General features: G+C 38.0%; 1 protein-coding gene across 3 annotated transcripts in view; it reads right to left on the bottom strand.

Moving 5' to 3' along the window:
- TRPC4 (transient receptor potential cation channel subfamily C member 4) overlaps nt 1-25,748 on the bottom strand; it is a 203,094-nt gene extending 177,346 nt beyond the window's left edge. Inside the window, exon 1 of one of the 3 annotated variants that reach the window (XM_020878213.2) lies at nt 25,374-25,748. The gene's annotated coding sequence lies outside the window, so the exon portion shown is untranslated. Of the gene's footprint in view, nt 1-23,818; nt 24,054-24,131; nt 24,221-25,373 lie in introns of those variants that run through there. The other 2 variants (XM_020878215.2, XM_070471315.1) reach the window with 2 other exon arrangements.
- Nucleotides 25,749-26,002: the final 254 nt, after the last annotated feature.

Below are 26,002 nucleotides of genomic sequence, written 5' to 3'. Positions count from 1 at the left end.
TGAATGGATAAAGAAGATGTGAAGTATTGGTTGGTCAAAAATTTCCTTTGGGTTTTCCCATAGGATGTTACAGAAAAATCTGAACGTACTTTTTGTCCAGCCCAACACACACACACACACACACACACACTCACACACACACGAATATTATTCAACCATGAGAAAGAAGGAAATTCTACCATTTGTAACAACATGGTTGAGCCCTGAGGACATTAGACCAAGTGAAATAAGCCAGACCAGAAAGACAAATGCTGTATGGCCTAACCTACATATAGAACCTAAAGAAATAATCAAACTCATAGAAATAGAGAGTAGAAAAGTGGTTCATAAGAGCCGGGATGTGGGTTTAGGGAAACCAGTGAGAGGTTGCTAAAAGAGTATAAACCTTCAACTATGAGATGAATAAGAGCTGAAGATCTAATGTATAACATGGTGACTATAGTTGAAAAACTGTATTTTATAGTTGAAATTTGCTAAAAGAGGAGAAGTTAAATGTTCTCATCAAAACAAAAAAAAAATAAAGATGCGAGATGGTGGATTTTTAACTAGATGGGAGGAATCCTTTCACCATGAAGACCTGTATCAAATCACCACAATGTTCATTTTAAATATCTTACAATTTACTAGTCAATTACGCATCAAAAAAGCTAAACAAATATGAGGACAGGTTCAATATGAATGTGATTGGTACCTGAAAGTTAATAATTACAAAGATTAACTGTAAAAAATATTTTAATATGATCCTTGAGACACTTTTCTATTGGTGCCCTGCTATGAATGATAAGGACCTCCATCTCATATACTCATATCTCTTCCCAATCTTCTGTATTTTCCACCTAATGATGACTGTTATTTTAGTATTGCATGTGTTCTAAGTCACTTCAGTCATGTCCAACCCTTTGAGACCCTCTGGTCTGTAACCCACCAGCTTCCTCTGTCAGTGGGCTTCTCCAGGGAAGAATACTGCAGTGGGATGCTGTGCCCTCCTCCAGGGGGTCTTCCCTGCATTGGTAGGTGGGTTCTTCACCACTAGCACCAGGTTGAATCATATGAAATAGTCATTTTGTATTAAAAAAAACCGTCAGATATAGGCAGTTTCATATGGTTCAAACTATTTTATATTTTAGAATAATATCCATAAATGTATATTTAAACATTTATGAATATATATCTAATAACATCCATAAGTTTAAATACCATTCATAAACAATAATATTAATAAATTTATATTTCATGTTCTGTCCTCATTTTAAATTTCACCTCCTGACTTCCGTGAGCTATAAATTTACTTATATATTTTCAACTTTATAACATTTCCAGTAGGTTCTGTCACTAAAGGTTCTGTCACTGTCACTAAAGCTGGCCCTCCATCTTTTGGCTAAAGTTTGATTCTACAGTTGATAAACCATTAAGATTCATTTGCACTATAATAACTATATGAATACTTATATCATTACAGAGTTGAGTATTGGCTTGGGGATCTATCTTCTCCACAAATCCAGTCATTCTTAATGGAATTTTTTTTTTCTTTTTGCTTCTCACATAATTAACTCATCTTGAATCTGGAATTCAAGACAGACCCACCTAACTGTAATCACCACAAAGGCAATAAGTGTTTTATCAGTGGCTAGAGATGACACGGGAGAAGGCAATGGCACCCCACTCCAGAACTCTTCCCTGGAGAATCCCAGGGACATGGGAGCCTGGCGGGCTGCCGTCTATGGGGTCGCACAGAGTCGAACACGACTGAAGTGACTTAGCAGCAGAGATGACACATTGTAAGTAAGTCTTGTTGTTGCTCAGTTGCTCAGTCGGGTCCAACTCTTTGTGACCCCATGGACTGCAGCATGCCTGGCTTCCCTGTCCTTCATTATTTGGAATGATGAAAAATAAAATGAAAAATAGTTCAAATTGTGATTAACTGTATATAAGAACAGATGATTTATAGAAGGTCATGATAAGCATTCATGCATTTAATCAAAAATACACAAGAAGAAATCTATAGTATACCTATATATCAACAGAAATAAGAATGGCCCAGACAGATGGAAACAGTATGACTGTATGCATGTATGTATGTATGTGTTAGCCACTCAGTCATGTCTGACTCTTTGTGACCCCATGGACTGTAGCCCATTAGGCTTTTGAAGCTATAACTAGAAGCAAAAGAAGTTAATTAGCTGGCTTTCTTTGCTGTGAGGATTTGAGTAAATCGCTTGTTTTCTCTATGCTTTATTTTTTTCCTTTTTAAAAAGTTGCTATAAGAGAAAAAAAAATGATATTTCATCAAAATTTCATCAAAATTAAAACTTTTACCCTGCAAGTGATTTGTTTAAGAAGATGAAATGACCAGCCACAGATGTGAAAAAAATACTTGCAAACCACATTAGACAAATGACTAGTATATAGATACTTAAAGTACTCTCAAATCTCAATGTTAAAAACAAGAACAAAAGCACATTAGATAATGTGCCAAATACATAAGGAGACAGTCACTGGAAGATGATATACAGATGCATATAAGCACATAAAATGATGCCTGACATCATTAGCCACTGGAGAAACGCAAATGAATGCCACAATGAGATATCACTACTAGAAGAATGGCTGAATTTTAGAATAAAAAATAATAATGGTATGAAGGTACAGATGCTACCTTATTCTATGTTCCAATGTCCTTTTATGATAAGGATGTAGAAAACCTGATCATGTATTTTTGCTAAGGCTATAAAGTGCTACAGTCACGAGGAAAGGTAGTTGTAGCAGTTTCTTAAAAACTAAAAATAAATAAATGTGCAACTAGCATATGACTCAACAATTACACTCTGGGCATGTATCCCAGATAAATGAAGACTTATGTTCACACAAAAATTGGTACACAAATGTTTATAGTGGTGTTGTTGGTGATGGTAACAATCTGAAAATAACCCAGACATTAAGCAGCATGTGGTTCATCCACACTATGGGATACTACTCATCAGTAAATAAGGAACAAACTATTGAAACACAAAATACTGTGGATCAATCTCAGCAGTATTGATACTGAGTGAAAGAAGCCAATCTCCAAAGATCAAATACTCTATCATTTCAGTTCTCTTACATCCTCAAAATGACAAAAACACAGTAATGGAAAACAAAGGGATGATTTCTCATGGTTAGAGATGGTTTCTATCAAAAACCACACAGACGCACACAAAATATAAATCAAGAGGCAGACCTTGGAACAGTCTTGTTTAAAATAGACTTGAAAAGGGAAAGAAAGATAAAGATTGGGTGAGTTTTCCTGAAATTGACATTGATAAATACAGATAAGAACTAAAAAGGAAGGAATAAGGACAGTGTTTTCCCAGACACTGTACAATTGGATTTAAACTCAGTCCCTAAAAATGTAACACTTTAGCAAGTGGTTCAGTGGTAAAGAATCTGCCTGCCAAAACAAGAGGCACAGGTTCTACCCCTGGGTCAGGGAGAACCCCTGGAGAAAAAAATGGCAACCCACTCCAGTGTTCTTGCTTGGAAAATCCAATGGACAGAGGAGCCTAGCAGGCTACAGTCCACAGGATTGCAAAAGAGTCTGACATGACTTAGTGACTAAACAACAACAACAACAAATAAAATGTGAAAAGGCTTGGAAACATGATGTCATATATGCCAGGACTAATAAATAAGAAAACTAGCCACTGCTAGTTTTTTTTTTTTTTTCACATGGGTACACTGAGAAAATGTTTCAGATTCCAAGCTTGCATTATCTTATAGCATAATTGTTAAAAAACTTAGTTGTGGAATTTGTCAGGTTTGGGTTTAATTCAGGGCACTACCACATAATAACTATGTGACTTGGGAAAGCTATTTAATCAACCTAAGCCTTTATTTTCCTTATCTGTAAAATGGAGGTGATGACGGTTGTCCCAAGGCTAACAAGATAATGCAGGCAAACCAAACAGCCCAGGGCCTGCCATATAATTACTCATTAAACATGAACTCGTGTCACCTTTACTGCTATTTTCAGAATAAAAGAATTGGAAAATTTCATTCTAGCCACTATCAGAGCACCATAAACTTCCCATACTATTCAGTTCAGTTCAGTTCAGTTCAGTTGCTCTATGGTGTCTGACTCTTTGCGACCCCATGAATCACAGCATGCCAGGCCTCCCTGTCCATCATCAACTTCCAGAGTTTACCCAAACTCATGTCCATCAAGTTGGTGATGACATCCAGTCAGCTCATCCTCTGTTGTCCCCTTCTCCTCCTGCCCCCAGTCCCTCCCAGAATCAGGGTCTTTCCCAATGAGTCAACTCTTCGCATGAAGTGGCCAAAGTATTGGAGTTTCAGCTTCAGCATCAGTCCTTCCAATGAACACCCAGGACTGATCTCCTTTAGGATGGACTGATTGGATCTCCTTGGAGTCCAAGGGACTCTCAAGAGTCTTCTCCAACAGCACAGTTCAAAAGCATCAATTCTTCAGTGCTCAGCTTTCTTCACAGTCCAACTCTCACATCCATACATGACCACTGGAAAAAACATAGCCTTGACTAGACGGACCTTTGTTGGCAAAGTAATGTCTCTGCTTTTTAATATGCTATCTAGATTGAACATAACTTTTCTTCCAAGGAGTAAGCGTCTTTTAATTTCATGGCTGCAATCACCATCTGCAAGGATTTTGGAGACCAAAAAAGTAAAGTCTGACACTGTTTCCACTGTTTCCCCATCTATTTCCCATACTCTTAACTGGTTCCAAAATTTATTAAAAGGCAGCTAGTTATTTAGTATGATAATTGTGTATTTGGGGAACTACGTGTGACTTTAAGCTCCAATGCAATACCACAAAGCAAAAGACTAGAAGATTTCAAGAAAAATTGCATTAGATGTGTGACTTTTCACAAAACACTCAAGAAAACAGAACCCAATATGGTTAAAGTCTGAGTGACTTAATGGCTCAAAGAGGATTTCAGTCTTAAAAGTTTTTCAATTTTGCAGTTACAGAATTGTGTCTCAAAATTGATGTTTGTAAAAAAAATGTACAGAATAAATTTTTTAATCATCTAAAAACTTCAGTAGAAAAACTGCAAGCAGGACAGCATCTGTGGAGCATCAGGGCAGACAGAGACATCAGACAGAGAGGGCAGGGGACACAGGATTATATGGAGGGGAAAGATATTCAGGCTCCTGAGTTCTTCCTTAGTCCACACCATTCCTGTCTGTCAGAGCACATGGTCTACTAATGGATACATCAAGACATACAGCAATGGATGGGACTTGAGGTCTCCAATGAGAAGACCAGAAGTAGATAGAGCATGTGTGCATGCTCAGCTGTGTCTGACTCTTTGTGACCCCATGGACTGTAGCCCCTGAGACTCCTCTGTCCATGGAATTTTCCAGGCAAGAATACTGGAATGGGTTGCCATTTCCTCCTCCAGGGGCACTTCCTGACCCAGGGATCGAACCTGAGTCTCTTTCATCTTCTGCATTCACAGGCAGATTCCTTACCACTATGCCACCTGACAGACAGATCCCTCCAGTTTTACACCCCACTCACATCCCATTATCTAGGTAAATGCAAATCCAGTTAGGAGACAACTGAATGTTTACTGAAGTCATCCAAGAAAGCCTTCGGGTCCATGATAAGACCCTCTTGGTCATTAGTACTCATAAGAGAAAAGTGGCATGATGGCTTTCTGGCAAATCCAAATGGTGTGTGGAAACGAAACTAAGTCGTACTGAGGTCACAAAAAATTAAGGACTAAATTATTTGGTTTTTTAGGTCTTTGAAGAAGAAATGAAATGGCCTTCTAGGTCAGGTTTGAAAGACCCTGGACATATGCTCTTTCCTCAAGGACTGTCTTGGGTAAAGGTTATAACCCCAAAGTGCTCCAGATGGCACCCCACAATCACAGGGAAAGAGCCTAGTTACCTCCCACCAGATACATCAGAAGAGGGACTGAAGTTCCATCACAGCCCCATTGCATGGGCCTCAATTCTCACAGTCAGACGAACTCTACGGACTTCCCGGTGAGAAGACTGGGTGTGTAGCTACAGAGGCTTAGGTCTTGGACAGGAAGGCAGCCTCGTGGGCAAGTGAGCTCAGCTGCCCTCCAGCGTGTCCCTGGTGTTCTCCCAACTGTTGGTGAAAGCTAGTCACCCACGTCAAGGAGCACTACTAAGGAATATAAAGGAACAAGCTACTGATACCCACAACTAGGATGAATCCCGGGCTTGGTGGCCATGATGTTCCACTGGAAGGAAAGTCTGGCTTTATCACAGGTGCTCCTGAAGGCTTCCTTGGTGGCTAGATGGTAAAGCATCTGCTTGCAATGCAGGAGACCCCAGGGTTCAACCCCTGGATCAGGAAGATCCCCTGGAGAAGGGAACGGCTACCCACTCCAGTATTCTTGCTTGGAGAATTCCATGGCCAGAGAAGCTTGGAGGGCTACAGTCCACAGGGTCACAAAGCATTGGATACGACTGAGTGACTAACACTTTCACTTTCACACCTGAAGCTCAGAGTTGGTACACGTGTTGTTTACCATGCGATGAACTGTTTTCCATGGATATAGATGTAGTCTTCAGGACCATGGTCACAACCATGGCAGCAGACTGTGGACTGAGGGACAGGTTAGGACTGTCATCTCAAAAGACAAATATGCATCTCATTCCTGGGTCAGGACCAACCAGTACTGAGCATAGAATTTAATCGAACTCCTCACTCTCTTCTGGGCAAACGTAACTGATCTTTTACCCAGACACTTTCCACTTAGGCTTCATCATGCTTAAAGCCAATTATTAACCTGTAAGGGGCTGTGGGGAAAACGCAAAATTCTCCAGCCCCAGAAGGTTCAGTGCTGACAACCTAACTCACTCGTCAGGGTGGAGCTGAGGCCATGCTGTGTTGGGTCCAGTGATGGATCTGGACTGTCTGCACTGGGAAAAGAGCATCCTCCCCATCCACTACTGAATTCATTTTGTACAAAAGAAACCACAATATATATTTTTTCAAAAAAGACAATGCACATTTTTGGGTAAACAAAGACTGATTTGGATCATATGAACGCAACTAGCAGATATGGTAATCAAATGCTGAAGTGATACTGATGAAGAATTCAGAGACAATATCTCATAGGCAGGTTTAGCTGATGCCCCAAGTTAAAGGAAAAGATGTACTATAGTGTTGGGTACATCCACAGGACGCCTTTTAGGAAATTTGTCAGGCTTTAGGCAATTTTAGCCATAACAGTTATAACTAACACAAACAGCAGTGAGCACTGACACTTTCCCATCTTTACATAATGGACTTTGAATGGGAGAAATGGAGATTACTCAGAAAACCACAGGCCTGTAAAAAATCTCACCTCAGTGACAAAGAGGTCAAATTGCTACTGCATTATATTGCTCTACTTTTTGTTCAGTTAATAGTGTGTTTGTGATTCAGTAAGAAAGAGCTATTAGTTGAAACTTAATTACAATTGATTTGAGTCACATTAAGAAGGTTTTACTTAGAATTTATTATTTTATACAAAATAGCTTTAGATTGGTTGTTTAAAATGATTGTTCTAAAGTCAAAGACTTGGTAATTTTGTAAGAATAATGTTATTTCTGAGCAAATAAAAAAATCAGATTAAAAATTCTGAAACTACGTTGCAGTTGCTACATTGCTCTCTCTGTGGGTATAATTACTCATCTATACTATACCATATATGTATAATTTCTTTCTTTTAAACACTTTGACTAAATTTTTTGTCACTAAATTCAAAATATAAAAGAAGTACTTATGTTTCTGACTATGATAGAATGGCAGTTAGTAGCCTAATATTTCTTTTGGTAACATTTAGAAAAGCTGGGTAAACATAAACAAACAAGCAAATAAATCTCTATCTAAAGAGAGCTGCAGTTATCATACTAAGTGAAGTGAAGTCAGACAAAGACAAATAGCATATGATATCACTTATAAGTGGGATCTAAAAAAATGATACAAGGGAACTTATTTACCAAACAGAAACAGACTCATAGACTTAGAAAACAAACATGGTTACCAAAGGGGAAAGGTAGGGACAGGGAGAAATTAGGAGGTTCAGATCAACATATATACACTGCTATATATAAAATAGTCAACAAGGACCTACTGTATAGCACAGGGAACTCTATTCAATACTCTGTAATAACTTATGGGAAAAGAATCTGAAAAAGAATGGATATTCGTATGTGTAGAGCTGAATCACTTTGCTGTATACCTGAAACTAAGACAACATTATAAATCAACTATACTCCAATATGAAATAAATTTTTAAAAAATCAACTTAAAAAAGAGTTGCAAAGCTAACGAGTACTTGAAGAGTCAGTATCTTAGTTGGAGAGAAACCACCGAGAAATAACTTGACCTTCTACCAACCACATTTCCTCTCAATGCATTTGTCAAGGCAAATACAAGGGTCTCATGTCCTGGTAAGAAGGGAGACAGATGGAAGTATGTCTTAACACTCAGCAGCCCTTTTCTCAAAGCATTTGTTAAAATCTTAAGCTTTGCAGGAAAATAATTAAGAAAGCTGCTGAAATTTAGGGCAGAGTATTCATCAATCTTGCAAAACTGCAGACATAAAATTCATTATCCTGGAACCTTAAAGGAGGAGTGGTCTTACTACATAGCCAAGGTGTTCAGACCCTGGGGTCCTATAACATATCCTGGGGTTCATAGGCTTGCAAAGGTTGAAATTAACCTCTTACCTGCTTAGGTTCTGATTGGTTTAAGATGTTTATTCCCATCTTATCTGCCTGCCAGAGGATAGATAAAACCATTCAAAATATCCAGATAATAGCGGAGAAAGCAAATATGCATGGAAATACATTAAAAGAATAATTAATAAAAGAATACTAGAAATATGGCACAGAGTAAAAGGAAAAAAAATATGAATAACTGGAGGCATTAAAGGGGAAAATGTAAGTGCAAAACTACCTCTGAAGGTTAATGAACAAGAATTTTCCAAAACTGATGAAAGATATCAAGTCATATTTAAAAAGTGTTTCAAATACCAAGCAACAGAAATCTAAAAAGCTCAGTTCGGTACATAATCGTAAAACTAATGAAAACAAAGGACCAAAAGAAAGCATAAAAGCCACCAAAAATAAAGAATATATTGCCCTCAAAGGAGCCATAATCAGACTGATGGTTGACATTTCAGCAGAAATGATGGAAGCTAAAAGTCAACTGAGGAGCATAAAGTACTGGAAGAAAAAAATTTCTAGTCTAGAATACTCCAAATAATAGAAATGGCCTTAAAAGTGAGATCAAATAAAAACATTTTCAATCAAACAAAAACAGAAAAGTTTTGGCCCACTGACACTAAACATGCTGAAGAGAACTCTTGGTTGCCTACAGATGGATGGCAGAGGGCATCTAAGGACAGCAGGTGTAGCATCTGAAATTATAATAATATAAAAGAAAACCAAAATAAAAATAAAACAGCTTTATAAATGTACTTAAAAAAATTAAAAAATTAAATCTATCCAACTCAGCCCATTCCTCTACCAAACGCATGTGTCTCTATGTATAAAATTTTATTTTTTAAAAAATCAATATACTGTCTTTCAAGTTTATTTCCACCATTTTCTGTGATAAGAAATAAAAAAGACAACAGTAGCTCATCAATAGTCAGATAAATATTTTGTATTGGTTGGTCTCACAATATATGTCAAATAATTGGCAAATACTTTCAAAGTGCTCCTATGAATTTTAGGAAAATAAACTGAAAGTATTTGCTGCATGCATTAAAATTAAAATGTCAAATTATTTTTAAAATTAATGAGTAGTGATAATTAATAAATCAGCAGTATATCTTAAGTATTTATTATTTCAGATAAGACACTTAAGATATTCACACAGATTTTTATAGTGAATTCACATAGCATTTATCCCTTTAATTATGGTTAGCATTCATTTCAGTGTAAAGTACAAAAATGAGCAGAAATCCCAGTTTCAACCACATAATGATTTTTCCATCATAATGGAGCAGAGTACAACTGACCATTTTTCTTAAGCCCAATAGTTTAATTGTGCCCCTTCTTGTATATCAAGAAAGAATGTAACAATATGAAATCCCCTTTCTTAAAATCCTTTGCTTGAGCCCTACTTGATATGAAATTTTCTTAAATATATTAGAAAGAAACTTTCATGTCTAACTTACAGAAAAGAAACTATATTTTTATCAGAAGCCATAATTCATTAGAGGTTGCAATTAAATTTCACCATGAATACAGAACCTTACCACACTTTTATAATTGTCCAGAGAAATAAATGTTCATTACAGTTGCCATCTACCTATGGAAATACCCTGATCTGATATGGCCATTCCTCTGTCATCAACCTCCAATCTATGTGGGAGCAGCCCTACATACAGGACCAACTGGGTAATTGAAGATGTTCATCTCTAGGTATACTGATGGATGGAGTGCAAACACTAGATATGGAATGTTGCATTGGAGATGATCCAATGGGTATATGAAACCCTTTGAGCAGTCACTGTCTTTATTATACCTGTATATCCACTTCATTATGCTTAAAATCAAAATAAGTTTTGTCAGACTATGAAATACTCCTAAAAGCTACTGAATAGCAATATATTGTATGAGTAGAGATTACCTTTAATCATATTCAATATTTGACACACAATCCTTGTATATTTTTGAAGATCTTGACTTATTAGAGAGTATCTCAGCTTTCAAATAACAAAGTAAACTGAAATGAATCAGGGTTATATGGTTCAAATATATCTAGGCTATTCAACAATGGATCATTTCAAACACACGATATGTTGACTTCTTCTCAATCAGGTTGTCTCCTGTCTCTATTTTTATTTTGTAGACATCTATGTTAAGAAAAAAATCAGAGGCTAAAATATTGCATTATAAAACAGATCTTATGCATTTTGTGCTTACAAAAACCATTAACTATTAATCTAAAAAAGAGGTGATTTTTAATATATATTTGTTCCCAACATTTCAATTGTAGCAATGTAATAACTAGTAAGAAAATATATAGGAAGATTAGAAAGTTCTGTTTTTAGTGGTTCCCTGTTCAGTACAACAAACAAAAAGCAGTTTTTGTTCTTCAGGTTAAAATTGTAGATATTTTATATGTTGGAGAAAATTCTTTATCATAAGTACTATTATAATGAAATGTTTTTTCATTAAGGCTTCTTTTATTCATGAAAGGGCAAAATCATTTGCTGGTTCACTTTGTTCCAAGAACATGCTGGAGTGCTAAATGAAAATACGCGGTTCAGTTCTCTAAGTAGCTTGCACATTACAAATCAGAATGTTAAGCTGTGAGGTTAAAATGAACCAGATAAGCAAGTAAGTCTTTTGCCTCTGCCAACATTTTCTTTTTATATAGCACATACAGAGAGACATATCTTTTTTTTAGATACAAAGCTATTTAATATCCTACAGAGCAATAATAACCCTAATATTTGAGTGTTCTTTAAAAATATTTCTTTCTCTTTAATTGTAGAGGCTCTCAGAGGCTTAGAGATAGGCTCTCTGATTATTTCACATGATGATTCTCAGAAAATAAAAAATCCTGGTAAAGAGTGGATAGCCCTAGGAATGAAGTTCCAAAAAAATTATTCCACAAAGAAGAATGTAGCTGACTGCAGTCCCTTTTTTGTTCCCAAAATTTAAGGTCTTGAGGTAGATGGTCTATTTTGAGGTCTTCAATACATCCTCAGCTGTAGACATAAGAGCTTCCTAGAAAACACTAACAGTGCATATTGAGAACTCCTAGATGATTCTAAAATGGGTCCATACAAGACTTTCTTGAGCCAAAGTGTTTTATGTCCCAAGGTAATGGGATAGGGGTGTGAGGATCCAAGTTAAGACACCCCTAACTTTAAAATGGTCTTCTCTTAGGTTTGCTTCATTGGTTCAAAGGGGGATTGGGCACCATGTGGGTATATCACCATAAATCCATCAAGACTTTGGAAAACAATTTATCTCCTTTGAATGGTTAACTCAGTAATATCTACATATAAAAGGAAAGCACCATCTTTAACAGTGTCAATAATGCTATGTAATTTGAACATAAATTTATAGTTGGAAACTCTAAGCACTATTTTTATAGAAAACAATAATTTGAGACAAAGAAGAGAAGACAGATTTGGATTTCTTCCAACATGACCCGATGTCATTGTTTTCAATTCCAGTCGTAGACTATATTTATCTTAATTTGACTTGTGTTATTTTCTTAATGAGTTTTCCATTTCCATGAGAAGATATCAGGTGATAATAAAACAGCAAATTGTCTACAAGATAACAGGGGACACTGGAACATGTTACTAAGAGGCTTAGAAGAATCTTTTTTTGAAATTTTAAACAAAAAAGGTGAGATGTACCTCTTTATTCTTAGCCTCTAGTGGGGATGACTGTCATGCATTAAATAAGTCCTTCATCAAACATCCCATGTGGGTATATATATATGTGTGTGTGTATGTATATAATATGTATCTGCTATTCAAAAAAAAGCATTTGGTAAGATATGAGAGTATATCTTTAAAAAAGAACTTTTTGAATAGTAGTGGTGAGAGTGGGCACCCTTGTCTTGTTCCTGATTTCAGGGGAAATGCTTTCAATTTTTCACCATTTAGGGTGATGCTTGCTGTGGGTTTGTCATATGTAGCTTTTACTATGTTGAGGTATGTTCCTTCTATTCCTGCTTTCTGGAGAGTTTAAATCATAAATGGATGTTGAATTTTGTCAAAGGCTTTTTCTGCATCTATTGAGATAATCATATGGTTTTTATCTTTCAGTTTGTTAATGTGGTGTATTACATTGATTGATTTGCGGCTATTAAAGAATCCTTGCATTCCTGGGATAAAGCCCACTTGGTCATGGTGTATGATTTTTTTAATATGTTGTTGGATTCTGTTTGCTAGTATTTTGTTAAGGATTTTTGCATCTATGTTCATCAGTGATATTGGCCTGTAGTTTTCTTTTTTGTGGCATCTTTGTCTGGTTTTGGAATTAGGGTGATGGTGGCCTCATAGAATGAGTTTGGAAGTTTACCTTCTTCTGCAATTTTCTGGAAGAGTTTGAGTAAGATAGGTGTTAGCTCTTCTCTAAATTTTTGGTAGAATTCAGCTGTGAAGCCATCTGGTCCTGGGCTTTTGTTTGCTGGAAGATTTCTGATTACAGTTTTGATTTCCTTGCTTGTGATGGGTTTGTGAAGATCTTCTATTTCTTCCTGGTTCAGTTTTGGAAAGTTATACTTCTCTTAGAACTTGTCCATTTCTTCCAAGTTGTCCATTTTATTGGCATAGAGCTGCTGGTAGTAGTCTCTTATGATCCTTTGTATTTCAGTGTTGTCTGTTGTGATCTCTCCATTTTCGTTTCTAATTTTGTTAATTTGGTTCTTCTCCCTCTGTTTCTTAATGAGTCTTGCTAATGGTTTGTCAATTTTGTTTATTTTTTCAAAAAACCAGCTTTTAGCTTTGTTGATTTTTGCTATGGTCTCTTTAGTTTCTTTTGCATTTATTTCTGCCCTAATTTTTAAGATTTCTTTCCTTATACTAACCCTGGGGTTCTTCATTTCTTCCTTCTCTAGTTGCTTTAGGTGTAGAGTTAGGTTTTTTATTTGACTTTTTTCTTGTTTCTTGAGGTAGGCCTGTAATGCTATGAATCTTCCCCTTAGCACTGCTTTTACAGTGTCCCATAGGTTTTGGGTAGTTGTGTTTTCATTTTCATTCATTTCTATGCATATTTTGATTTCTTTTTTGATTTCTTCTATGATTTGTTGGTTATTCAGAAGCGTGTTGTTTAGCCTCCATATGTTTGAATTATTAATAATTTTTTTCCTGTAATTGAGATCTAATCTTACTGCACTGTGGTCAGAAAAGATGACTGGAATGATTTCAGTTTTTTTGAATTTACCAAGACTAGATTTATGGCCCAGGATGTGATCTATTCTGGAGAAGGTTCCGTGTGCACTTGAGAAAAAGGTGAAGTTGATTGTTTTGGGGTGAAACGTCCTATAGATGTCAATTAAGTCTAGCTGGCCCATTGTGTCCTTTAAAGTTTGTGTTTCCTTGTTAATTTTCTGTTTAGTTGATCTATCCATAGTTGTGAGTGGGGTATTAAAGTCTCCTACTATTATTGTGTTACTATTAATTTCCTCTTTCATACTCGTTAGTGTTTGCCTTACATATTGCAGGTGCTCCTATGTTGGGTGCATATATATTTATAATTGTTATATCTTCTTCTTGGGTTGATCCTTTGATCATTATGTAGTGTCCATCTTTGTCTCTTTTCACAGCCTTTATTTGAAAGTCTATTATATCTGAGATGAGTATTGCGACTCCTGCTTTCTTTTGGTCTCCGTTTGCGTGGAATAGTTTTGGAAGTGTTGGCCACAGCAATCAGGGCAGAAAAAGAAGTGAAAGGAATCCAGATAGGAAAAAAAGAAGTGAAACTCTCTCTGTTTGCAGATGACATGATCCTCTATATAGAAAACCCTAAAGACTCTACCAGAAAATTACTAGAGCTAATCAATGAATACAGTAAAGTTGCAGGATATAAAATTAAAACACAGAAATCTCTGGCATTCCTATACACTAACAATGAGAAAACAGAAAGAGAAATTAAGGAAACAATACCATTCACCATTGCAACAAAAAGAATAAAATACTTAGGAGTATATCTACCTAAAGAAACAAAAGACTTATACATAGAAAACTATAAAACACTGATGAAAGACATCAAAGAGGACACAAACAGATGGAGAAATATACCGTGTTAATGGATTGGAAGAATCAATATTGTCAAAATGGCTATACTACCCAAAGCAATCTATAGATTCAATGCAGTCCCTATTAAGCTACCAATGGTATTTTTCACAGAACTAGAACAAATAATTTCACAATTTGTATGGAAATACAAAAAAACCTCGAATAGCCAAAGTAACCTTGAGAAAGAAGAATGGAACTGGAGGAATCAACCTGCCTGACTTCAGACTATACTACAAAGCCACAGTCATCAAGACAGTATGGTACTGGCACAAAGACAGAAATATAGATCAATGGAACAGAATAGAAAGCCCAGAGATAAATCCACGAACCTATGGTCACCTTATCTTCGACAAAGGAGGCAAGGATATACAATGGAAAAAAGACAACCTCTTTAACAAGTGGTGCTGGGAAAACTGGTCAACCACCTGTAAAAGAATGAAACTAGAACACTTTCTAACACCATACACAAAAATAAACTCAAAATGGATTAAAGATCTAAATGTAAGACCAGAAACTATAAAACTCCTAGAGGAGAACATAGGCAAAACACTCTCCGACATAAATCACAGCAGGATCCTCTATGACCCACATCCCAGAATATTAGAAACAAAAGCAAAAATAAACAAATGGGACCTAATGAAACTTAAAAGCTTTTGCACAACAAAGGAAACTATAAGCAAGGTGAAAAGACAGCCCTCAGATTGGGAGAAAATAATAGCAAACGAAGCAACAGACAAAGGATTAATCTCAAAAATATACAAGCAACTCCTCCAGCTCAACTCCAGAAAAATAAATGACCCAATCAAAAAACTGGCCAAAGAACTAAACAGACATTTCTCCAAGGAAGACATACAGATGGCAAAAAAACACATGAAAAGATGCTCAACATCACTCATTATCAGAGAAATGCAAATCAAAACCACAATGAGGCACCATTACACGCCAGTCAGGATGGCTGCTATCCAAAAGTCTACAAGCAATAAATGCTGGAGAGGGTGTGGAGAAAAGGGAACCCTCTTACACTGTTGGTGGGAATGCAAACTAGTACAGCCACTATGGAAAACAGTGTGGAGATTTCTTAAAAAGCTGGAAATAGAACTGCCATATGACCCAGCAATCCCACTCCTGGGCATACACACCAAGGAAACCAGATCTGAAAGAGACACGTGCACCCCAGTGTTCATCGCAGCACTGTTAATAATAGCCAGGACATGGAAGCAACCTAGATGCCCATCAGCAGACGAATGGATGAGGAAGCTGTGGTACATATACACCATGGAATATTACTCAGCCATTAAAAAGAATTCATTTGAATCAGTTCTAATGGATGAAACTGGAGCCCATTATACAGAGTGAAGTAAGCCAGAAAGATAAAGACCATTACAGTATACTAACACATATATATGGAATTTAGAAAGATGGTAATGATAACCCTATATGCAAAACAGAAAAAGAGACTCAGATGTATAGAACAGACTTGTGGACTCTGGGAGAAGGCGAGGGTGGGATGTTTCAAGAGAACAGCATCAAAACATGTATATTATCTAGGGTGAAATAGATCACCAGCCCAGGTTGGGTGCATGAGACAGGTGCTCAGGCCTGGTGCACTGGGAAGACCCAGAGGGATCGGGTGGAGAGGGAGGTGGGAGGGGGGACCGGGATGGGGAATACATGTAAATCCATGGCTAATTCATTTCAATGTATGACAAAAACCACTGCAATGATGTAAAGTAATTAGCCTCCAACTAATAAAAATAAATGGAAAAAAAAAAACATACAAGCAAATAAATACCTTATTTACATTGGAAAAAAAATAAAATAAAAAGGAACTTTTTAATTAGATGACTTTCCAAGTCATTCAGTACATGTCTAACCATTCCATAGGGACAATAGAACACCAGCAAATAACTTCTGCTGCCTTTTATGGGCTACTCTACCTTCTTTGCTAGCAATTTTAATCTCACTATCTCTGGTAATTACTCTGCAAGCATCATCTTAAGAACATGTCCCCAGGAGCAGTCTCCAAGTCCTTCTCATTCTGTACTACTTATATGCCATTATACATAGCTATATGTATAGGTTTACTTACTTATATATACATATACAGTACATACAGATGGAGATATATATACATATATATATATATAGTTTATGTTTAATTAATGAATTCAAAGGCAGGTTTGAAGTGTTGATATATGTTTAAATGCCATATAAGTAATGAGTTTTTGTTCTTTTACACCATAAGTGTGATTAGAATTGAAAGAATATTTCTCAGGAATACTTACTTATCTATGATGCATATATATATATATATATATATGGGTATATATATGTGTGTGTGTGTGTGTATCACTATACAATTAAATGAATCCAAAAATTGGTTATCAAACTACAACCACCACAGAAGAGAATTCAATTAAAGTGTAGTCTTCAGTGTGATCTTCGGGGTATGCAGCCCTACTGTACCTATCATGAAAGAGACTTTTATATAAAATGATACCCATGTTTCACAAACAGTCAGGATGGTTATATATAAAACACAATGGACTCTCCACCCTTCACCCAATGTACATTATGCATCACTCCTGTCCTTTCATCTATCATTTTTGGGTGATTCATACTGGTATGTGACCAGTTCCTTGAAAGAACAGCATATTAAAATACAGAGGTTGAGCATAGTAGCTGACAAAAATCACCCATGCATTCATTCATTGCATTCACCCATTCAAAAAGCATATGTTGAGCACTAAGTATCTTAATTCTGTGAAAATAAAAATTATGAGGCCTTGAGCTATGAACTATGATCCTGGTATGCACAGAGTATTAGCTAACACAATTGTGTAGCTTCTTCACCATCATTTAGAGGTAAAATATATTTAAAATGTAGCAGGGTACCTGAGAAGGCAATGGCACCCCACTCCAGTACTCTTGCCTGGAGAATCCCAGGGACGAGGCAGCCTGGTGGGATGCCGTCTATGGGGTCGCACAGAGTCGGACACGACTGAAGCGACTTAGCAGCAGCAGTTGCGGGGCACCTGAGACCTTCCCAGGAGGCTCAGTGGTAAAGGATCTCCTGCCAAGCAGGAGAGGCAGGTTCCATCTCTGGGTTGGAAAGATCCCCTGGAGAAGGCAACTGCACCCCACTCCAGTATTCTTGCCAGGGAAATCCCATGGACAGAGGAGCCTGGTGGGCTACAGTCCATGGGGTCACAAACAATCAGACACAAGTTGGCAACTAAACAACACGTGTACCTGAACACTGTTTATAAACTTTCATTTGTAACAAGTTTACCAGGCAGAATAAAAAGAATAAAAAACTACTAACTGCCCTCCAAAGAATAAAAGCTCATGTCACCCACAACAGGACATCATAGGCTGAGAAGGCTTTGACATGAATTCTTAGCTTAATTTAACAACTATAATCACACCAAATAAGTCTGACTGCCTTGAGTTTAGTAAGTATTCCTCAGAAGTATTCTTTTGACTCTAATCACACTTATGGTGTAAAAGAACAAAAACTCCCTCCTAAGAATTTCAGCACAGCACCCCTTAAACTAAAGCACATTAATAACTGACTATATAAATTCTGTGAAAATGAGCATTATAGAGTCACCAGTTGACTGGAAGTTATGTCCATTGAATATCAGTGGGTTAATGTTTATAACATAGGAAGTAATACAGTACTCACAATATAAATGCAAATTATTATTATAATGGTTTCATTAGATAAATAAATAAGCTCATGATTTAGCAATGGAATTATAAAACTATGAAATAAGTATGCTTAATTGCAAAAGCGTAACATTTATGACAGTCTAAGTCCCTGGTGGCTCAGAGGTTAAAGCGTCTGCCTCCAATGTGGGAGACCCGGGTTCGATCCCTGAGTTGGGAAGATCCCCTGGAGAAGGAAATGGTAACCCACTCCAGTGTTCTTGCCTGGAGAATCCCATGGACAGAGGAGCCTGGTAGGTTACAGTCCACGGGGTCGCAAAGAGTTGGACACGACTGAGCGACTTCACTTTCTTTTCACTTTTCAAGTCACTTTAAAACTCACATGTTTTTGAGTATCCTCTGGGTTTCTTAAAGGAGTTTACTGTCTAGTTTAGGAGACAGACCTCTATCCATCTGTAAGGTAGACTATAACAAGGGTTTTGCTTGTATTTATACTTGAGACACCTGGAGACATGAAGGAAGCTTTCAAGGAGACAGTGATACTGAGCTAGGTTTAGTGCCTGGAGAACATTTTGACAGGAAGCAGTAAGAGAGAAGTTATTCTGCAGAGAGGGAGCTGTGCCAGAAAATGCAAAGATGAAGATCTAATTCATGTGTCACTCATCTATTTATTCAATTATCCATTTACTAAGATTCAAATAATATCTACTGAAAAGGTATCACTTCAGTGCTAATTTTAGTCATATATGAGATATATTTAAAAAATTTATTTCCTCAACTTCAATGTCAACGGATTTTTGGATTTAAGCACATTGGTTTTAAATGGAGGTGTATGTTTTTTTTTTTTTTTAAATGGCAAATGTGTTAAAATGTGCCACCAGCTGAACCATGTCTTTTGGGATGCATGAAAGAGTGCTCCCTTCATTAAATACCAAGGGACGTGCAAAATAATTAACCAATTAAAATTAAGACAAAAACACTTCTTTAGAAATTTCATATAACACTGATAAGATGTAGCATAAACCTGTCTTAACATGACTGTGTTTTGTACAAAGACATCTTATCAACAGCCTACAGATGTTTTCAAGGTTTGAATGACAATTTTTTATTTAGAAATTATAATCTCATAACTATTTAAAAGTCTATTATCTAGAATTTTATCCATGAAAATAAGCTTTTTTTTTCTTTCCACACACATTACATTTAGATTCAAGAGTAAGAAAGGAAATAGTTTTGAGAACAATTGGCTTGAGCTGGGTATCTCATCTCCTACTCTGCTTCAAAACGGATAGAGCCTTAGTTAACACAGTGTTGTTTCAAATTCTAGAGTTATAATGGGGTCATTTATGTCCCAATGTTACAACATTTGAAAAGCTAAATAAATAAATGGCTATACAAATCCAATGAACTCATGGATCTTGTTAAAAGATTACTAATTTTATTTTTGAAACCATAAGAATCAAGTAAAAGGAATATTGGCTTTAAAATCAAGTAGACATGGGTTCAAATTCTGACTCTACCACAAAGAAACTCTGTGATTTTTTTTTTTTTTTTTTGGTGGTAATTTAGACTTATCAGATTCTTTAAAAGTTAATAATAATACCTTAGTGTTAGGGTAGGTGTGAAGATAAAAAAATTTAAGTTTCTAGCATAGTTCCTGGCATATCTCAAGTACTCCTAAATATTCACTTACTCTCTTTTTCCCACTTTATTTTTTTGGTAATAATTCTTATCTTCCTGTCTTAAGTAAATTTTACTATTGATAATATTTGTTCAAGGAAATGACTTATGGTAACTTTTCAACATTTTTAGACCATAGCACACTACAGGCAGAGTATAATGAATGTGTATCTGATTCATTACATTTCACTTGCCATTTCTCAAAAAGAATGGAGTGTGCTAGACAAAGCTATTGAGGCCTATTTTTAGGCCTTAATGTTATACTTAACATTTTGAATTTTATGTGTAAAATTGGGCCCATGTGTCATCTGTTGCTTCTCAAGAAGCCGTTACTCAATGACACGGCCATATTTCAAAGGAAACGTTTTTTCAAAGCATTGACTAATCTACACTAATATTAATGGGCTATCACCTACAGTTTAGTGACAAGAAAAGATCAACTGCTGAAGCTATCATCTCTCTTTCACAACCTGTTTAAGTGAAACAACTTTCAGGAGAATCATTGAGACTTAAGTATTTCACTCCATGTACTGAATAGTTCATGGAACCACATAGTTTCAAACTGATATATTTTCAATGTATGTGTCTTTTAATTTTCAGTTTCACAAATGAAGAGCTTCTTCTTCTGAAAGTATTTTTTCTTTTTTTTTTTATTATTTTTTCATCATAGGCGTTATTTTGGTAGTATCAATGCTCTCAGACAGCAGGTCTATATTTGCACTGACTAAATAGATACAGCCATGATATTACATTCCTGATCAAAACATTCTCAAATCTCTTAAAATATTAAGGTCTTAATGCAACTTGGAGGATTAGAACTAGGAAACATAAGGAGAGGAAAGATATTAATAGTTCCAAAACAGCTTCTCATCACAATTAGATAGAAGTAAATGTTTAGTTTAAGTTGGGTTGAACTAATCAGTTGTAATGTTTATTTGGTATGAACGCATGTTGTGGGGAGTGATGAAGCATAAATTAGGTGAAAAGACAAGGTTTTTGTTTTGAGCTGTCTCTTCAACATCATTTTTAATAAGAACCAAAATGCTTCTGGTGGGTTTTCCATAGATATTAAAGAGGTGAATAATACTAGTTTCAGTTTGGCCCAGACAATACAACTTGGAAAGAAAAGATGGACATTAGAATCTGATCTCATGAAATGTTCGGCAATCATGATTTTGAAAAAAAGAAAACTTAATAGTTTATACTTCCCTTCACCTAGCTTGTTTTTAGAAATAAAACAATCACATTTTTTCATAAGAAAATATTCAATCCACAGTTTTACTTTCCTAGCTGGTGTTTATCATTTCTTGGCTATCTTTATTTACAAAATCCTTTCTCTCTTGAGCACTGATATTCACAGTATTAACTACTGAACAAAAACGTACCTATTTTTATTTTTGTTTCATAAATGAATTAATAAGAAAAGGTAGATCATGTACGTTTTCAGTTGCTAAATATGTTAATGATCTGAATTGTCATAAATTATCCTGGCAATTAAACATGCAGGTGTAAAATCATGACAATATTTTCTGCAACATATTTATGAAAATATTTTCAATTCAGAGAGGTTAATTGGCACATTCATAATGGTTATTTTTGTACTTCAATAGAAATTTATCACATTTATTATAAGCTTTAAGTTTAGAAGTTTAAAATGTGTGTACTGAATTAGATATGCAAATTTATTTTAATCGGAAAGAATAAAAGCAATGTCTGGTGTTTCCTACTTATATAAAATATGAATTAATAGAGGTTATCTTATGTGAAGAAGGAAATGGCAACCCACTCCAGTATTTTTGCCTGGGAAGTCCCATGGACAGAGGAGCCTGGTGGGCTACAGTTCACAGGGTCTGCAAAGAATTGGGCATGACTTAGTGACTAAACAACAAACTTAGGTGGAAAGTTATTTGATCTCTTACACCTTCAATAACCCAGGTGGCCATAGAATTCATATAGAACTTTAGTTTTCTAATGGTTTTTCCTTTGTAATCTGAACTTGACTTTTCAGGAATAACTGCCATAGAAATGTAAATAATGTAAAATTACAAAACTTTAAAGCTTATAAGTAATGGAAGTTTACTCCACTTCTTGTATCTGTGAGAGTGACCATGAAGCAAGTAAACTGAAACATATTTTTCAAGAACCAAGCTTTCAGAAAGAGAAGTAATGTATTTGACAGGTTTTACTAAAGAGACATGCCTTACATCTCTTGCACTTAGTTTAAGCTTTGATGAATGCCCATGTTCCTTTAAGTTCTCACCTAAATGGAAGAAATCCTCCAAATTTGCAATTATGCCTTGCTATGCCTTATTTAAGCTGTCTACCTACCTAACTATGTATTTATTCACCCAGTGAATATTAAGCACCTCTTATGCATCAATTTCATTAACCTATTAGTATTTCTCTTCATGTGTAACTTCCTTGGCATGAATCTATTGGCTCTTCAGTTCACAACATCAAGCTTAACAGAGTAACTGAGCTCTGATCAGTACTCTACTGAAAGCCTCTGCAGGTCCGTGGGCGCATTCAGGAACGAGGAAAGTGCTTGCTTTCTTACTACCTGTACTAACCCTCCATTAATTCAAGATATTTGCATAAAATACTTTGATAAAGCCAATGGAACTTCTATTCATGTGCTGATTTACATTAATTCATAGTCTTTAAAGTGCTTCTTTAGCAAGCACTTTTCTAACAGAATTTTGATTCTAATATTCAAACTACTAGTCATCCCTTTATCTTACTGGCTTTTTGCCTACCATACATAAAAGGAGAGGTCTTGGTCTACTGTCCAGGTGACTAGAAGTGGGTATAGAAGTAGGTATTACCATCTAAGTTTAAATAGCTAATGATTTCAATACCCATGATTTCAATGTTTTAACGTATCCACATGTTCTTCCTCTCCCTATTTCAGAAATTTTCTTAAAAAAAAATAAAAACACAACAAACTCTAGCCAACATTTTCACTTATAGAATTTGTAATATGTTTTGTGCAGCAATGACTGGAACAGGAAATCCAGAAATTATATGAGAACTGATTTTTTTTTTTCAATTTTACAAGTCTGTTGTAAATTTCCTTTTAATAAAAGGAGTAAACCTTGTTTCTGCCTCCTCCCACTCTTTTGGCTTGGTGCTTACTCAGAGTAAGCCAACTTGCTGCATCTTACAGTTATGGGTATTAACTGAGAAGGGGGCCCCTACGAAAGCACGTGAACGGGGATACACCACAGTGAACACAGCGCAGTGAATACAGGCACGTCCGGGAGCTCCCTGTCTCAGTCTCTCCCAGCCCTCCATCCCCTTCCAAGATTCTCTAGTTACCTCATCACAAAAGGCAGCCGACTTCTCAGCTAGAACAACAAGTTGTGCAGCGAATCTCAGTGATTCAGCCAAGTAGCAAACAGGGTCATTGGCTTAATTGGAATCTCAGTAGCCAAGCAAACTAGGGATCCCTTAGCCTGGGTCCAGGGACGCGGATCAAAGTGTTTCCGTGTTTTGATAGAGAATGAAAATGACGCAGAGTTTAATTGACAGGATATTGACCACCGTCCTTTCTTTATTACCCCAGTTTGGGTACCAGAGTCTAGGACTCCCTTATATGCGCCCAGGGGCCACCAAGATCCCCCACCTTCCCCAAATGCATAGAAGGCTGAAAGCAGCCTTCCTCCGCAGCTCCACGGCGTGGCTGCTGCTGCTTTGCTTACCATATAAGTCACACCGGGGGTTCACCCTTTGCCCTCTCCGCTGCTTTAAAGCCGGCTGCGGTAAGATGCTGAGAAACATCCCCAAACTCTCGTTCAGCCCAGGTCAACCACAGAAAGCTTCACAGATCCGGTCCTCAGCCCTAAAGAGAAACCCCGCAGAGCCCGAGCCTCTGGATCTAGTAACCCCCAGGGATGTCCGCCTCCCAAAAGGGAGGCGGCTTCCCAGGCAGCTTGAGAAACTTAACCGAGATCCCAGAAACGAGGGGACGTGCGGCTCCGGCCAGATGGAGCTCTTAGACGACACCCTCTTTACCTGCAAAGTTGCGATCTTCTGGCTGAAGGGGGTTGCAGTCGAGGCCGGCGGCGCGAGTGCTCTGCCCGGTGCCAGCACGCCCGGCAAATTCCGACGGGATCTCCTTAGTCTTCGCCGAGTTTCCGAGCATTCCAAGGAAAACGCACGAAGCTGGAGCCCACGCAGCTGGCACCGAACTGGGCGGAGTGAGGATGCTCTGAGAGTGATGCCGCGCGAGGCGGGGGAGGGGAGGGCCTGGGGCGAGGGGGAGGTGAGCGCCAGGGGAGGAGAACCTCGCCCACCCCCGGCCCTAAGGACCCCTCCCGGTAAAGTTAGCGTTCCCACGGCAGTCAGCCGAGGAACCAAGAGGAAGGCACCCCTCCCTGCATCTCCGGCGGCGGCCTGACTCCGGGTCAGCGCAGCCCGGGTTCGGAGGGGACCACTCGGAAAGACGCGCGTCCCACGCGCCGCTCTGCGCCGCGGTGGAGGTGGACCCGCGCGAGGGCAGGACCCGGGGAAGAGCTCCGCCGCCCCGGGGCCAGATGTTTGGGGTCAGCCGAGCTCACCACAAGCCAGCGGTCATCCAGTCCAGTCGGTGGCTAGTACCCCACCCTGCGACCCTGGAGGCGAGCCAGACACACCTCCAGGCTCCGGCCGGGCCCCCACCAAGGCTGTCCGACTTCGGTTCGCGTCAGAACCCGGCCGCTGATCACCCTGCTCCCACCCAAGTAAACAAGCCCCGCGCGGCAAGTCCCCCGACTTGAAAAAGTAGCCCCCCACTCTCCTCACCCGGTAACTCGCAAAGCTTCTCCCTCTCCGGCTCCCGGGGGTCCTGGCACCCCCTCTCGCGTCCTCAAGGTGTCAGACTTCCCCTGCAAGAGCAGGCGTCTGCGACTCGCTACTAGTGTCCACAATGGAGACAGTCGCAATGAATAAATGACGAGGCGGCGTTCCACCCACCCTCAATCCAGCTAGCTCTTTCCGACGAAATCAGTAAGTTTCCAAATTTTAAACAAATCCCCCCAAGTGCGCACCAGCCTAGGGGCGCGAGGTCCGGTTGCTCCAGGTGGGGTGTATTGAGTGTGTGTGTGTGTGTGTGTGTGTGTGTGTGTGTGTGTGTGGTGGTGGTGGTCCCATCAGCCTACTGACGATTTCAGGATAAAAGTTATCTTTTGGCCATCACTATGGTGTTCACACCTGAAAATCAGATTAAAGTGTTTAGAGAAAATATCATATATATTGTCAAAGTTGGCAATAACTTACTTGTTGGTCACTGCGGCGCGGTGATTCCCAGCTTGTCACTCCCGGAGGCTTGCTTGGTCACGACCCTGTGACTGGAGAGTCCAATCTGTAAAACAGAGTGAAGTCCGCGCGGAATCCTAGCTAGCGATTCCTCAGCTTGAGACCCTCGGTTCTACTGGATTCCTCTGCATTTCCCTAAAGCCCTGGGGTCAGACACTGGTCTCCAGCCGCACCTTAGCAGATGCTGCTCCGGCTTTGCGCTTGTGCAACAGGAGCGGCCCCTCTTTGTCCCCGTCCCAGCCACGCGTGGTTACACCTTCTGGGAATCAGGGCTCTGACGACTGCGGGGAGGCGGACCATTTTCTTCCCAAGAAATATTCCCCCAAGGGAGTTCAGGGTAGGCGGCAAGCTGGACCCACGCAGCCTCCAAAGCCCCAAATTAAGAGAATTTCCTTCTTGGCTGTCTTATTTTTTACTTATTTTTTAGTTCACAAGAGTTGAGAGCTTTTTTTTCTTTTTGAGTATTTACATGAGTAAAGAGGAAATTGCTAAGCATCACCCACTGGGGTGGTGTGCATATTGTTTTCTTTTCTTTTCTTTTTTTTTAAATCACTTTTCCTATTCCTAAATGCTTCTTTCTAGTTTAAGGC

Source organism: Odocoileus virginianus, chromosome 8, assembly GCF_023699985.2.
Source record: "Odocoileus virginianus isolate 20LAN1187 ecotype Illinois chromosome 8, Ovbor_1.2, whole genome shotgun sequence".
Lineage (NCBI taxonomy): Eukaryota > Metazoa > Chordata > Mammalia > Artiodactyla > Cervidae > Odocoileus > Odocoileus virginianus.
The sequence above is the reverse complement of the archived record's forward strand: the minus strand, read 5'-3'. Positions and strand labels throughout refer to the sequence as shown.